The sequence below is a fragment of the Triturus cristatus genome, chromosome 8, assembly GCF_964204655.1.
Source record: "Triturus cristatus chromosome 8, aTriCri1.1, whole genome shotgun sequence".
NCBI lineage: Eukaryota > Metazoa > Chordata > Amphibia > Caudata > Salamandridae > Triturus > Triturus cristatus.
Genome location: NC_140591.1, coordinates 1,106,405,577 through 1,106,421,303, shown reverse-complemented (window position 1 = coordinate 1,106,421,303; position 15,727 = coordinate 1,106,405,577).

Genomic DNA, 15,727 nt, shown 5'->3' with positions numbered 1-15,727 from the left:
AAGTTCCCAGTGGAGTAATAATAAAAATGTAGCCCCCAGACACTGGCCAACACTTTCACTGATGTAAGTACTTGATGGAGTAACAGTAGAAATGTATAACCCAATCACTGGCCAACACCTTCCCTGAGGTAAGTACCAGGCAGTGTAAGAATAGAAATTTAGCCCCCAGAAACTAGCCAACAACTTCCCTGAGGTAAGTACCCAACAGATTATGAATAGAGATTTATCCCCCAGGCACTAGCCCTACACTTTCCCTGTGGTAAGTAATCAGCAGAGTAACAATAGAAATTTAGCCCCCGACACGAACCAACACCTTTCCTGAAGTAAGTACCCGGCAGATTTAGTATAGAAATTTTGACCCCAGACACAGGCTAACTCCTTCCCTAAGGTAAGTAGCTGGCAGAGTAAGAATAGAAAATCTGTCCCCCAGAAGCTGGCCAACACCATCCCTGACGTAAGTACCCAGCAGAGTAAGAATAGAAAATCTGGCCCCCGAAAACTGGACAATACCTTTCCTGCTGTAAGTACCCAGCACATTAAGAATATAAATTTAGCCCCACACACTGGCCAACACCTTCCCTGAGATAGGTACCCAGCAGAGTCATAATAGATGTTTAGGCCCCAGACACTGGCCAACACCTTCCCTCAGGTAAGAACTCAGTGGAGTAAGAACTGAAATGTAGAACCCAGACACTGGCCCACACCTTCCTTGAGGTAAGTGCCAGGCAGAGTAAGAATAGAAATTTAGCCCCAAGACACTGGCCAACACCTTCCCTGAGGTAAGTACCCGGCAGAGTAAGAATAGAAATTTAGCCCCCAGACACTGGCCAACACCTCCCCTGATGTTTATACCCAGCAGAGTAAGTATAGAAATTTAGCCCCCAGATACTGGCCAACACCTTCCCTAAGGTAAGTAGCTGGCAGAGTAAGAATAGAAAATCTGTCCTTCAGAAGCTGGCCAACACCTTCCCTGAGGTAAGTACCCGGCAGAGTAAGAATAGAAAATCTGGCCCCCAGACACTGGACAACACCTTCCCTGCGGTAACTACCCAACACATTAAGAATATACATTTAGCCCCAAGACATTGGCAAACACCTTCCTTTAGATAAGTACACAGCAGAGTAATATTTGAAATTTAGCCCCTAGACACTGACCAACACCTTCCCTGAGGTAAGTACTCGGTAGAGTAAGAATAGCAAATTAGAACCCAGACACTGGTCAACACCTTCCCTGAGGTAAGTAACAGGCACTGTAAGAATAGAAATTTAGCCACCAGACACTGGCCAACACCTTCCCTGAGGTAAGTTCTCAGCATATTAGGAATAGAAAGTTAGCCCCCAGACACTGGCCAACACCTTCCCTGAGGTAAGTACCCTTTGGACTAAGAATAGTAATTTACCAAGACACAGTAGCAACACCTTCCCCAAGGAAAGTACCCGGTGGAGTAAGAAAATAAATTTGGCCCCAGACACTGGACAACACTGACCCTGAGGTAAGTACTCAGTGGAGTAAGAATAGAAATTTACCCCCAGACACCAGCCATCACCTGCCCTTAAGTAAGTATCCATCAGAGTAAGAATAGAAAATCTGGCCCCAAGACACTGGCCAACACCTTCCCTGAGGTAAGTGCCCAGTGGAGTTAGACTATAAATGTTGCAGAGTAAGAATATAAATTTAGCCCCCAGACACTAGCCAATACCTTCCCTGAGGTAAGTACCTGGCAGAGTAAGAAAATAAATTTCGCCCGCAGACACTGGACAAATCCTTACCCGAGGTAAATATACAGCAGAGTAAGAAAATAAATTTAGCCAATAGACACTAGCCAACAACTTCCCTGAGGTAAGTACCATTCAGAGTAAGAATTAAAATGTGCCCCAGTACTGTCCAACACTTTCCATGAGGCAAGTACCTGGTGCGGTGAGAATAGAAATTTAGCCTCCAGACACTGGCCAACACCTTCCCTGAGGTATGTACCCAGCAGAGTAAGAATGGAAATGTAGCCCTCCGACACTGGCCAACACCTTCCCTGAGTTAAGTAGCTGGCAGGTTAAGAACAGAAAATCTGGCTCCCAGAAGCTGGCCAACACCTTCCCTGAGGTAAGTACCCAGCAGAGTAAGAATAGAAAATTACCCCACCAGACACTGGGCAACAACTTCCCCGAGGTAAATACCTGGCAGAGTAAGAATAGAAATTTCGCCCCAGACACTGGTAAAACCTCTCCTGAGGTAAGTTCCCAGCAGTAAAGAAATAGAAAATCTGCCCCCCCAGACACTGGCCAAAACCTTCCCTGAGGTAAGTACCCAGTGAAATAAGAATAGCGATTTAGGCCCTAGACACTGGCCACCACCTTCCCTGAGGTAAGTACCAGGCGGAGTAAGAATAGAAATGTATCCCCCAGACCCTGACCAACACCTTCCCTAATGTAAGTACCCAGTGGAGTAAGAATAAAAAATTTGGCCCCCAGACACTGGCCAACACCTTCCCGGAGGTAAGTGCCAAACAGAGAAAGAATAGAAATTTAGCCTTCAGACACTAGCCATCACCTGCCCTTCAGTATGCACCGATATTAATTATGAACAAGGGGAAACCCGTAAGGTGAGAAGGACCTAGGGTGCTTGCTATTTCAAAAAACAAATGGTCCTTCAAAATCAATTAAGTATATGAACAATAAATATAGACCAGAATCGGCTCTATATTAATTTGAAATGTCCTGCCGGACATATAGATTTAATAATATGCGTAATGAATAGAATATACAACCAACAAATTAGAGTGGGACACAGTCCTGTGTCCTTCAACAAACAAAACAATTAAAGACAATCACAATTTTAAAGACATTTTTCAGGCTAAACAAACAAGCTTAACGCCGATAGAGAATAAAGGGGCAAGCTTTTTAGACGGTAAACAGTCATGCACAATTTTTAACTAATGTGTTTAACATGCATGCTGTTCAACAGGTCGACGACGTTTCGATCTATTAAAGGATATATAGATCATCATCAGGACTAATTAAATGACAAGCCTGAGAGCGCACTGCCTGTAGAAAATGGAAAGAGGAGGCAGGAAGGAAAAACATTAAAATCTCAACACAGATAGGAAACAGTGTACCACACAGTGTACTTAATAGTGCCAAGTCTGTTGGTGCAGGTCAAATCAGTAGGGACATTCATTAAAAGTTAACAAAACCTGGGCAGAAACCAGGAAAAGGCAATAATTCCTCAATTCATTTAGCATAACAACTCTGAAAGCAAACCAGATGAAAAGGAGTACGTGATGCGTCCTAATAGGTGAGTAAGGTGGAGAAGAGTGAAAGACGGTAAAGTAGCGCGTGATGAAAGCACGTAGAAGTTAAAAGTATTGGCCGTATGGTGAAAGTGCCGAAACAGGAATACCGGAGTGGGTAGATAGTGAGTGGTTGCCTAAGGTTGAGACGAAGATCGGAACAAACACGGGTACTCTAGCTGATACTAACCACGCGTTGCAAGGGGCTGGCCGTGAAGGGTTGGACGTAGAAAAACCGGAGGATCCCGGGTGAATTGGCTTCTAAGGAAGGAAAGGAAAGGTTAGAAGGGATGGAGAGATGCGGTGGAGGGTTACGGAAAAGGGGTAAATACCAAAAGCTCACCGATGAGTTCGATATGGTAACCAAACTGCGGTACTTGGAGAATAATTGGTCGTTGAAAACCCGGAGGTTACCGGTTGCATGGGCTTCTGAGAAAGGAAGGGTAATTTTAGAGGGGATGGGGAGATGCAGTGAGAGGGTTACGAAAAAGGAAGTGAATGCCGATAACTCACCGATCAGTTCAAAATAATACCCAAACTGCGGAGCTTGGGGCAGAGTTGGATAAGGAGAGACGGCGCCGATGAGAGGGATATGGGCGTCCGTGTTGTAGGTAAGCAGCTTGTCGATCACAAGGTTGCCTGGGGGGGGAAGAGAAGGAGGTAAGTATTGGATTGGAGAGCCTGAACGGGAGAGTACCGGAGCGGAGCAAGGCAGAATCTTACCTCAGTGCCGGTGACTAGCGCGATCGCTGGTGAAGTGAAGCCCGCGAATGCCTGGGTTAAGGAACGGTGTTTGGACACGTGATGAGGCACAATTGCGACGTACTCTCAACGTACAGTGAGCTAATTCGTCAGCAAGGTGAGGGATTGTGTGGCGGCCATGTTGGGTCAGTGGGGGTGAAATGATAAAAGGCAGTGATATTAATAGATTATATCAGCAAGAAATACTGAAGCATTAAAACCATACGATGGAATTACAAGAAGCACATGTAGCAATTGAATAACACTTGAACAGGTTATATGGTGACAGGACAATTGTTCCAAAATTCTAATTAAGGTCATCCAATCCTCATTTCTGTTGAGGCCATTACGTATTGTGTCCAAACGAATAATGAGCTTCAGCTCCTCTTTGTTAAGGATTTGTGCCAAGTCAGCGCCTCTCGGTGGCAACTTGATGGTTCTTAATACAGTCCACTTGATCTTGTTATCCTGGTGGCCGGCATGGTTAAAATGTTCGACCAGTGGCGCATTTAGGACGTTGCATCGGATCCTACTGCGGTGTTGTCCAATTCTTGTTTTGATTTTCTGGGTGGTCTGGCCAATGTAGTTCTTATTACAAGGGCATTGAATCAAATAGATTACATTGCATGTATTACAATTAGAAAAACCATTAGACTTAATAACAATGTTGTCAAAAGAGAAGGTTTTACCTTCCATTGTACACTCACACATATTGCAGTTGCCACATTTAGCGTGCCCAGTCAAAGGTGTCAGACCCCAATGTGCATTCAATGTGAGTGGGGGTGCTGTTTTGGGAATTGCGGCTCTCACTAGGTGGTCTTTCAAATTGCGATTCTTTCGAAAAGCAAACATTGGCCGTTCTAGATTCAGCGTACCAACATTTAATGTGGGCCAGTGTTTAAGGATAGATTTGCGAATGGGGTTGGAAATTACAGAGAAGGTGGTTACGCAAACTATTCTTTTCATGTCTTTTTTGGGTTTGGGTGAGAGCAAGACTTCTCTGGGACAATACCAAGCGCGTTTCTGGGCATTGTGAACAAGGCGCTTGGGGTAGCCACGGGTTTTTAGTTTCTCTGAAAGAACAGATGCCTCTAGAAAGTAATCTTCCTTAGAGAAACAATTGCGTCTGATCCGCAAGAATTGAGAATAAGGTAGAGAATCCCTCAGAGCCCTGGGGTGGTTACTCTCATATCTCAATAGTGTGTTGCCTTCAGTTGGTTTTCTGTAGAGTTTGGTGAGGAGTTCACCATTGGAGTGGTATATGGTGAGGTCAAGAAAGGGAATGGCAGAAGAATCGGTAGAAAGTGTAAACTGTAGACCTAGGCAGTTGTTGTTGAGCCAAAGTAAAAAATTATTTAGCGTGCCCTCATTGTTATGCCAGATTAGGAAGACGTCGTCGATATATCGGCGCCATAATTTAACCCCAGAGTAAAAGGGGTTAGTAGGTGTCAAAATGATGGTGGTTTCCAAAAATCCAAAAAATCCATACAGAGAATGGCCAAATTCGGGGCAAAAATTGAACCCATCGAAGTGCCTTTCACCTGCTGGAAAAATCCATCATCAAAGCTGAAAAAGTTTCTGGTCAGACATAGTTCAAGTAATTTCAAAAGAAATAATGTGGGGACTGCATGTGGTCTAGGTCTTAAGTCAAGAGTCTGTTGAATCACTGTAAGAGCAAAAACCTGTGGGATCTTAGTATAAAGTGATTCAACATCCAGAGTACAGAGCAAATCCTCAGTAGTGTTAAAGGGATGATGTTCAACCATATTGATCATATCCATGCTATCCCTAATGTAGCACTGGGTTTTGGGTACAAAGTCCTTAATGAAAAAGTTGACATATTGGCCTAATGGTTCCAAAATGGAGCCACAACCGGAAACTATTGGGCAGCCTGGTGGTGTAGCCTGGTGTTTATGAATGTTGGGTAATGTGTAAATAACTGGTAATCTGGGTGATTTTGCATTAAGAAATTGGAATTCTTTCTGGCTAAGGAAGCCGTCATCTTTAGCCTCAGTGGTGATTTGGAGTATAAGGCCTTGTAGTTCCTTAGTGGGGTCCCTAGGAAGCCTACAATAGTGGTCTGTGTTCTGGAGTTGACGAAATATCTCGGGTTTGTAGTAATCTTACTCTTGTAAGACAATGCCGCCACCCTTGTCTGCTGATTTAATGATAAGGGAGTTGTTATTTTTCAAAGTATCAATGGCCTTCTTTTCTTGGAGAGTTATATTAAATGGAATAAATTGTTTTTTGTTTGCTTCAGTAAGCACCTGGCAGATTAAGAATAGAAAATCTTGCCCCCAAACACTTGCCAACACCTTCCCTTATGTAAGTGCCCAGCGGACTTAGAATAGAAATGCAGCCCCCAGAACCTAGCCAACACCTTCCCTGAGGTAAGTACCCAGCAGAGTGGGAAAATAAATTTAGCCCCAGACACTGGACAACACCTTACCTAAGGTAAGTATGCAGCAGTGTGAGAATGGAAATTTAGCCCGCAGACACTGGCCAACATCTTCCCTGAGGTTAATACCTGGCAGAGGAAGAATAGAAATTTAACCCCCAGACTCTGGCCAACACCTTCCCCGAGGTAAGTACAAGGAAGAGTAAGGATAGATATTTAGCGCCCAGACACTGGCCAAAACCTTCCCTAAGGCAAGCACCCACCGAAGTAAGAGTAGAAATTCAGTCACCAGACACTGGCCAACGCCTTCCATTACCTAAGTACCCAGAGGAGTAAGAAATGAAATTTAGCCACCAGACACTGGCCAACACCTTCCCTGAGGTAAGTACCCAGCGGAGTAAGAATAGAAATTAACCTCCCCAGACATTGGCCAACACTTTCCCACACTTATTTACCCGGCAGAGTAAGAATAGAAATTTAGCCCCTAGACACTGGCCAACACCTTCCCTGAGGTATGTACTCAGAGGAGTAAGAACAGAAAATCTGCCATCCTCACACTGGCCAACACCTTACCTGAGGTAAGTTCCCGGCAGAGTAAGAATAGAAATTCGGACCCCCAGACACTGGTCAACACTTTCCTGAGGTAAGTAAAAGGCGGAGAATGAATAGAAAATCTGGCCCACAGGCACTGGCCAACACCTTCTCATAGGTAACTGCCTGGCAGAGTAAGAATAGAAACTTTGCCCCCAGACACTAGCCATCACCTGCCCTAAGGTAAATACCTGGCAGAGTAAGAATAGAACATTACCCCCCAAACACTGGTCAACACCTTCCCTGAGGTAAGTGACCAGTGGAGTTAGAATATAAATGTAGCACCAAGACACTGCCAAACACCTTCACTGAGGTAAATACCTGGAGGAGTAGGAATAGAAAATCTGACCCCACACACTGGTCAACACCTTCCCTGAGGTAAGTACCCAGCAGATTAAGAATAGAGGTTTAGCCCCAAGGCACTGGCCAACACCTGGCAGAGTCAGAATAGAAAATCTGTGCCCCAGAAGCTAGCCAACACCTTCCCTGAGGTAAGTACCTGGCAGAGTAAGAATAGAAAATCTGGCCCTCAGACACTGGACAACACCTTCCCTGCGGTAAGAACCCAGCACATCAAGAATATAAATTTAGCCACCACACACGGGCCAACACCCTCCCTGAGATAAGTACCCAGCAGAGTCATAATAGAAATGTAACCCCCATACACTGGCCAACAATTTCCCTGAGATAAGTACCCAGCAGAGTCATAATAGAAATTTAGCCCCAAGACACTGGCCAACACCTTCCCTGAGGAATGTGCCCGGCACAGTAAGAATAGACATTTGGCCCCAAGACACTAGCTGCCACCTTCCCTTGTTGTAAATAAAACAGCGATATGATTAAGCATTCACTGAAGACATGTGCTCTTCATCTCTGAATTACGTTTTCTGCTTTATATTGACTAATGTTCAGACTCCATTTTGCTTAGCCGTCCGCCATCTTGTATGGCCATGAAACCGCGTGCTCTGCACGAGAAGAGTCTTACCATCTCATTGGTCACTCCCGAGATCTGCCTAGCAACAGTCTATAAATAGCTCCTTTGTACGTTTGGTGCATGTTCAAGACTGACCACATCTGTCACTAATTAGGCTTTGCTCGAATGTGTTTTTGCGGGTCTTAGGAACTGTTAACTCAACCCATGTATTGATCATGCATTGAACATGTCCATATAAGGCCACAAATCTTACTTCATGTTGTATCCGCCTACTTATGAGCCCCCCTCTATTGTGTATAAAAGGGGAACATGCGCACAAGTTCTGTGTGCTACTCTGTGCAATACTGTAGAGTGTTGCGTAGGTTGTAGGACCACCTTTGAAGGTTAATAAACTTTGTCTTTGTATTTGCAGTTTCCGTGCCAATTTCCTCCTAGTACTTTGTACACAGAAGGGCGAACCCTTTGTACTTGAGGCCCTAGCTGGGGCCTGTATTCGTCAATTGGCGCCCGTCACGTGGGGCTCATCAGCGACTCGGATACTCGAAGGCCTGGTCGTGACGAAGGAGTGGAACCTTGCCGGGGATGTGATCACTGCCAGCGGCGTCTTTAGTCCTAGCATCCCAAGGCTTTCTTCCTTCCCTTCCGAGCTGACCATCTGGGTGGTGCCGGTCCTCGACTGAGACCCCTTCTGTCGGTTCTGCCGTGCAATAGCCGTTTGGGCGAATTTGGAACTTGGCAGTTGGAACCTGGACGCTCTTGATTGGTAAGAACCGCTGTACGGTACTTGAGCTTTTGAAGCCTGGATTGGCAAGGCAGTTTTAGGATACGCTTGTCGTGGCTATTTAATTTGATTTGTGATGACCGGTCATATTTTGAAATGATAATGTGAAAATATAAATGCGTTGCAACACATATAGGCAGGTAATGTGGAGATATTTCTCCGGGGTTGTTTGAATTTGAACGGCGCAACGTTTAAGTGCCACTTTTTGATAATATTGCATATTTTGCACTATTCTTGAACATGCCTGCTTTGAGCGCACTCCGAAAGTGGTGCTGCTGTTTTGGAAACCGGTTAAGTCTTGAGGAATCTGAACCAGCCTCCCCAGAGGGGACTCCTAATAGGGATATGTATGTGAAGCACGGTCTTTCCCCTATAATGTACAGCACATTGTGGAGGAAATATACCAAGAAGGATCCTGAGTTGCGATGGCCTTTGTATGGATCGTTTGATATGCGTAAGATTAAGTATGTGGAGCAGTGTATATGTAAGCGGCGTGCGAGACAAGATATGTTTGAATGTATACGATTGTGGGTGAAAGAAGTGCGTGAGCGCGAGAAATGTGAAAAAGCGCTGAGTGACAAAGAACAACGGAAAAAGGACCATGTGAAAGCACAGGAAGCGAAGCAGCGTGAGGAAAAAGAACTGGCGGAAAAACAGGAGAAAGAGCACAGGTTGAAATATCGGGTCAATATGCTGTTCGGCAGCCTCTTTATCCTGTCCTTACTAATCTTGAAGATGATTTTTCTCTATTAGATCGTTCTCCGCCACCTTATGTTAACCCGTCTGCTCCGGGAGTTAAGGATCCTGGATTGCTCAAAGAGATGGTAGACACGCGGTCCATGTTATCAACTGATCGCATGGGTGAGCTTCGGAAAGTCTTTTCGTGCGCTTAAAGATAATCTATCTCTTGCTGAATTATTGTCGTCTTTGGAAGGATGGCAGGATAGGGAAAAGTTATTCTTTGCTGAAACTTTTTCTGATGAAGTGGTTACTGCTTTTCGGAAATATTCTGATGTTCTTGAGTCTGATGATATAGTATTAGATTCTAAAGCATTACGTAATGGTGTCCTTTCTCCCTCTAAGGTACCCGATGCGGTTCGACGGCTGTTTGCGTTACGGGACGCGATGTTTGAACTCAAAGAGAAAGCGCGCCAAAAGAAAGAGGAGGAGGAGCAATCAAATTCAAATGCAAGCGGAAAGCAGTCGTCTATCATTCATTCAGATAAGATTGAATTAGTGCATGCTAAGCCGATGCGAGAGGCTGCGCCTCTGTACGTTCCTCCTAAGGGAACGGGAACTAGTTCGGATATGTCTTCCCCCGATGCTAGAGGATATTTTGTGTACAATTGGGTTTACACTCCTTGGCATAGGGCTGATGTTATGGCATTAAAGAAAGCACTACCCGATCCCCGAAAGAATCCTGCCGCCTTTTACGAGGAAGTTAAGGGGGCTTTAAATTCTTGTACTATGACCCTAGCGGATATAGATTTGTTCTTTGGCCTTATTTTACCACCGGATATGTGGAGATCCGTACGGAAAGTAGATGATCAAGCAGCCTTTAAGGCGAAATGGTCTGATATAGAAGATGAGGATAGAGAAAGAAAACCCACGCAAAAGCCACCTCAGCTTATTTTAGACCTCCCAGCTGCTATTTTGACTAAGTTGAAAACGATTATCCCCCCTAAAAAGATTGATTGGAACATGTTAGCCTCATGCAAACAGAAGGTTGATGAATCCGTTTCTGATTTCTTTACGCGATTCGAGGAAACATTTCATGATTTTAGCGGTCAGTCACTTACGGATGATACGGGTCGACATCTTTTTGTTGATAAATATGTGTCGAATTTATTACCAGGAGTAGCAGCTCGATTAAAAGCGAGTGAAAGCTCTTGGACCACATCGTCTACGGCATCCCTCCTGACGATGGCTCAGTATTATGAGCGTCGGGAACAAGAAGCGAAGGGTAACGAAGAGAAGAAGTCGAAAGACTTAAAAACAAAGGTGATGTTAGTGCAAGTGTATGGACCGCCTCGCCGGGGTGCTGAGAGAGGCGGAAGAGGATTTTATGGTCCCCCTTTTGGTCGCCCAGATGTAACTAAGGATCAATGTGCGTATTGCAAACAGTTGGGTCATTGGGCCAGGGATTGTCCGGTATTGCAGGCACAGCGCCAGGGGCGTGGCCAGGGGCCGATGAGAGGTAGAGGAGGTTTCTAGGGCCCTAGAGGACATTTACCTGAGCGTGCACGATTTGATTCTAATATGCGGCCACGTGAGGGGCCTAATGTGTTTGATTGCCGAAACCAGTATCAAATGTCCGATTATGAGCGCCCTGGGTATCACGATTCACAACATGCATAGGATTGCGTAGGATGGGGGGAGGAATCAGTTGAAGTGCCAGTAGATCAGAGGGTTCCTTATGTTACAGCACATGTTCTGGGTTCTACTGATCGGTTTCTGGTTGATACAGGGGCTACTCGTAGCGCTTTGTCCAAACAATTGGTTCCGAGGGCTCCCCTGTCTGGCTTAATGGTTACATCGATAGGGTTCGATGGCACACATTCACTTAGCCCATTATCACAACCCCTTGCATTTCATGTTAATAAGTTTTCTACACTTTGTCCGTTTTTGCTTTCCCCGAACACGCCTGATAACATTGTGGGTCTGGATATGCTCAAACATTTCAGAGCCACAATCCGTTGCTCCCCTGAAGGAGTGCATGTGATTTTGAACGATAACTATCCAATGACAGGAAGGATGTGTGTGGTTGCAGAGGATACCGCATTGGCTTCTCTCCCCCGCACTCTGTGGGCCACCTCGGATACTGATGTGGGACAGATGGTTATCCCCCAGGTGCACATTAGGGTAAAGGAGAGAGCTGTGTTGCCACGCCTACCTCAATATCGCATTTTGCAGGAGGGGGAGGAGGCACTCACGCAGATAGTGCAGGATCTCATTAAGGTGGGGGTAGTGGAGGAAGTTCCGTACAATGTCTGTAATAGTCCTATCCTTCCGATTTTGAAGAAAGACACTGATACTAGGATTTATCGTTTTATTATTGATTTGAGGGAGGTGAATAAGATAGTGATACCTCAATACCCAGTGGTTTCTGACATCACTACATTGCTTACTTTGGTTCCACCAACGGCAACCACGTTTTCTGTTATTGATTTGAAGAATGCTTTCTTTTCGATTCCTATTCATCCTGATAGCCGATACCTTTTCGGCTTCACTTTGAATAATCGTTCATATCGATTTTGTAGAGTTCCTCAAGGCTACACAGAAAGTCCCAGCATTTACAGTCAAGCATTGAAACGACAGTTGGATTCCTTTGTTTTACCTGAAGGGGTGGCCCTCATACAATATGTCAATGACATCTTGTTGGCGGCCGATACTCCTGAGCAATGTGAGAAGTGCACGTTATCTTTGCTTTCCTTTTTGGCATTACAAAATCACAAAGTCTCGAAGAAAAAATTACAATTCTGTAGACCAAAGGTAACCTACCTAGGTCACCTTTTGTCTAAGGAGGGGCGCGCACTCACATTAGATCGCATTCAAGCAATTTTGGACACACCAGTACCTTCTACACAGAAGGACGTGCGTTCCTTTTTGGGACTCACTTCTTTTTGTAGGCAATGGATACTGGGTTTTTCACACATAGTTAAACCACTGTTGGCACTTTTGACGAAAGACACTCCAGCTCCCCTTCCCTGGTCAGATGAGTGTGGAAATGCTTTTCAACAGTTACGACAAGCCCTTTGTTCAGCACCAGTGTTAGGCACCCCTGATTATATGAAGCCCTTTACATTGTATGTGCATGAAAGAGATGGATGTGCGTTATCAGTTTTATTTCAGATGCATGGCGACAAGCAGCGCCCTTGTGCATATTTCTCGGCAGTACTTGATCCTGTTGCCCGAGCGTTGCCTGGTTGTTTTCGCTCGGTTGTGGCGACAGCTGTGTCAATACGCCAAAGTGAAGGAATTGTGTTATCTCATAAGCTATTGGTGCTGGTCCCCCATGCTGTTGACGCCCTGTTGAATCAGACAAAGACGCAGCACTTAACTAGTGCTCGTCTAACAGGATATGAGCTGACGTTGTTGGCTCCTCATATCACATTGAAGAGATGCGCAACGCTAAACCCAGCCACATTGTTGCCATTTTCGGAGACTCAGCCGGAGGCACAAGAAACACATGATTGCATTTTTGTAACTGAGGAACAGACAAAGGGTCGTATTGATCTCCAGGATACGCCCTTTACAGATGTAGATGGAGAACTGTGGGTGGATGGGTCATGCCTGAAGCTACCAGATGGTACGACTTCAGCGGCGTATGCAATCACCACGTTACGAACAGTAGTGGAGACAGCACGCATACCGCAGAAATCAGCTCAAGCAGCCGAACTGATAGCATTAACACGAGCATGTGAGCTTAGTGCAGGATTGCGTGTGAATGTTTATACAGATAGCCGCTATGCCTTCGGGGTAGCACACGACTTTGGCTTACTCTGGAAGGAGAGAGGGTTTCTAACGTCACATGGAGCACAGATAATGAACGGAGAGTTAGTTCACAACCTCTTGACCGCATTGACATATCCAAAGAAGATTGCCATAGTTAAATGCAATGCACATAAAAAGGTGATAGATAAGGTGGGAGAAGGGAATGCTCTGGCAGACCGAGTAGCACGAGGCACTGCGATGCAGCCTGACTCCACTGCAATGCATGTTGTGAAGTCGCAGGCAGAAAGATGGCACGATGCTAGGAGAGAAGTGTTAGAAATACAGAGGACAGCTTCCGATAAAGAACGGGAGCAGTGGTCTATTGACGGAGAACTGGATGATGAAGGTTGTTGGAGAAATAAGCAGATGGATAAATGGAAGTTACCCATAGCTTTTGTACAACCTATGGTTCAGATGGCACATGGGCTAGATCATGTTGGAGCTTCCGCAATTGTAAAATTGCTCACACAAGTTTGGGAGCATCCAGAGATTGCTAGCACGGCAAAGAGAGTGGTGCAGACTTGTATGATTTGCCTGAAGTACAATCCAGGAAAAGGGACACGAACTCCAGCAGGAGGATTTGCAACACCCACTGCACCTTTTGAAGTTTTGCAAATGGATTATATTCAGCTTGAACGCTGTAATAATCTGAAGTATGTCCTAGTAGTGGTTTGCGCCTTCAGCAAATGGATTGAGGCATACCCTACGAAAGACAATACTGCAATTACTACAGCCAAGGTGTTATTGAAGGAGTTCTTTCCTCGATATGGTGTTTGTAGATTGTTGTGGAGCGATAACGGACCTCATTTTATAGCAGACATTATCAAGTATGTCCTGAAAGGATTGGGAATCACCCAGAAGTTCTACGCAGTGTTTCACCCTCAGTCTGCGGGACTGGTTGAGAAGTACAACGGCACTCTGAAGCTTAAGATAGCGAAAATACAAGCTTCCACTTCTCTGACTTGGCCGGATGCTTTACCTTTGGCATTATTGTCAATCAGATCAGTACCGCATTCTCGAACCGGTCTCACGCCATATGAGATCGTGTTTGGACGTCCGATGAATATTTGGGGCCCACCGAAACCAAAGTCAGTGTATGATGTACCTTGTGTAATGATGAGTGATTATCTGGCGCAGTTAACCGATAAGTTGGTCTCTATTCATCAACAGGTTCGAGAAGCGCTCCCTGACCGGTCCACAGGTGAAGGCCATGATCTCCGGCCTGGAGATTTTGTGCTGGTGAAATCGTTTGAGAGGACGAGCAGTCTAGAGCCGAGGTGGTGCGGTCCTGAGCAGGTCTTGCTTGCAACGAGAACGGCTGTCCGGGTCTCCAACCGCAAAAATTGGATCCACTCCATACATTGTCGTAGAGTGCCACCCGGATTGGTGGAGCCTGCTGTATTGACCGACCATCGAGAAATCCTGACTGCGAAGAAAGGCCGTGCTGTGGACCCGGACGATACTGAGGAGCTCTTCCCGGACCAAGTGACCCCTGGAGTAAGAAGATATCACCCCAGACCGAGAAAGTGAATTTTTGAGTATCAAAATACGTTGTCAGAGCAGCCCCTGGGTTAGTGAAACGGAGAGACAATGAGGCAAGGGGGGGGATCAGCCCTGCATTAGTGTAGTGACACCCGTCTTGGCCCGATGGTGAAGAAATCAACCGCTGCCTAGGGGGAAGAGTTCTGACAACCTTTTTAGTTTCAGGAAGATATGGACACTTGTTTGAAAATGGAGAAGAAGAAAATTTTTTGTGCAATAGGGTTCATTGTTGCTATGGCGATTGCTGCCATAACCACGTGGTTTGTTGAGGATGTAATTCCTGCCCGTGAGTTGCTTGTTGTGTCTACTCCAGTGCCTGAGGAGCACTACTTCTACACCCTTCCATATCAAGAATTGAAGCATCGCCAATCCTATCTGAATAATACTTTCATCCAGATGCTGCATCATACCCACGTCGCTACAAATGCTACAAACTGTTGGATATGTGGTATGATGCCAGCGCATCAGAAGAAAGGGGGAACACCATTTATACCTCTCCCTTTCTCACATAATGGCTCTTGTAGAGCATGGTACACTCTGCTTTTTGCCACACGAAAACCTACAGTGGGACGATTACTCTTCAGACTTAACAAAGAGTGTCATCAGGATAAAGAAGGCTATCCACAAGCCAATGGAACAATATGGGAATGGGAAGAATATCGACCAGACAATGAATCAATTCCCTACATCTTTACGAATACTAGAGACACTAATGGAAACGAGAAATTTGTAATTTCAGTGGCACAAGCCCAAGCGGACATGTGTATCCAAAGCGTTGGTCATATTCCTGTTGGTGTCAGTGATTGCATTGTTGTACTAAACATAAATGGATTAAATAACAGTACCTTTCTGGCCTCCCACAATACCTATTTTGTGTGTGGTAATAAAGGTTACTACCGTTTGCCTGCCGGATGGTCTGGGGTATGCTATGTGGCCTTTTTATTACCCCCTGTATTCTTAGC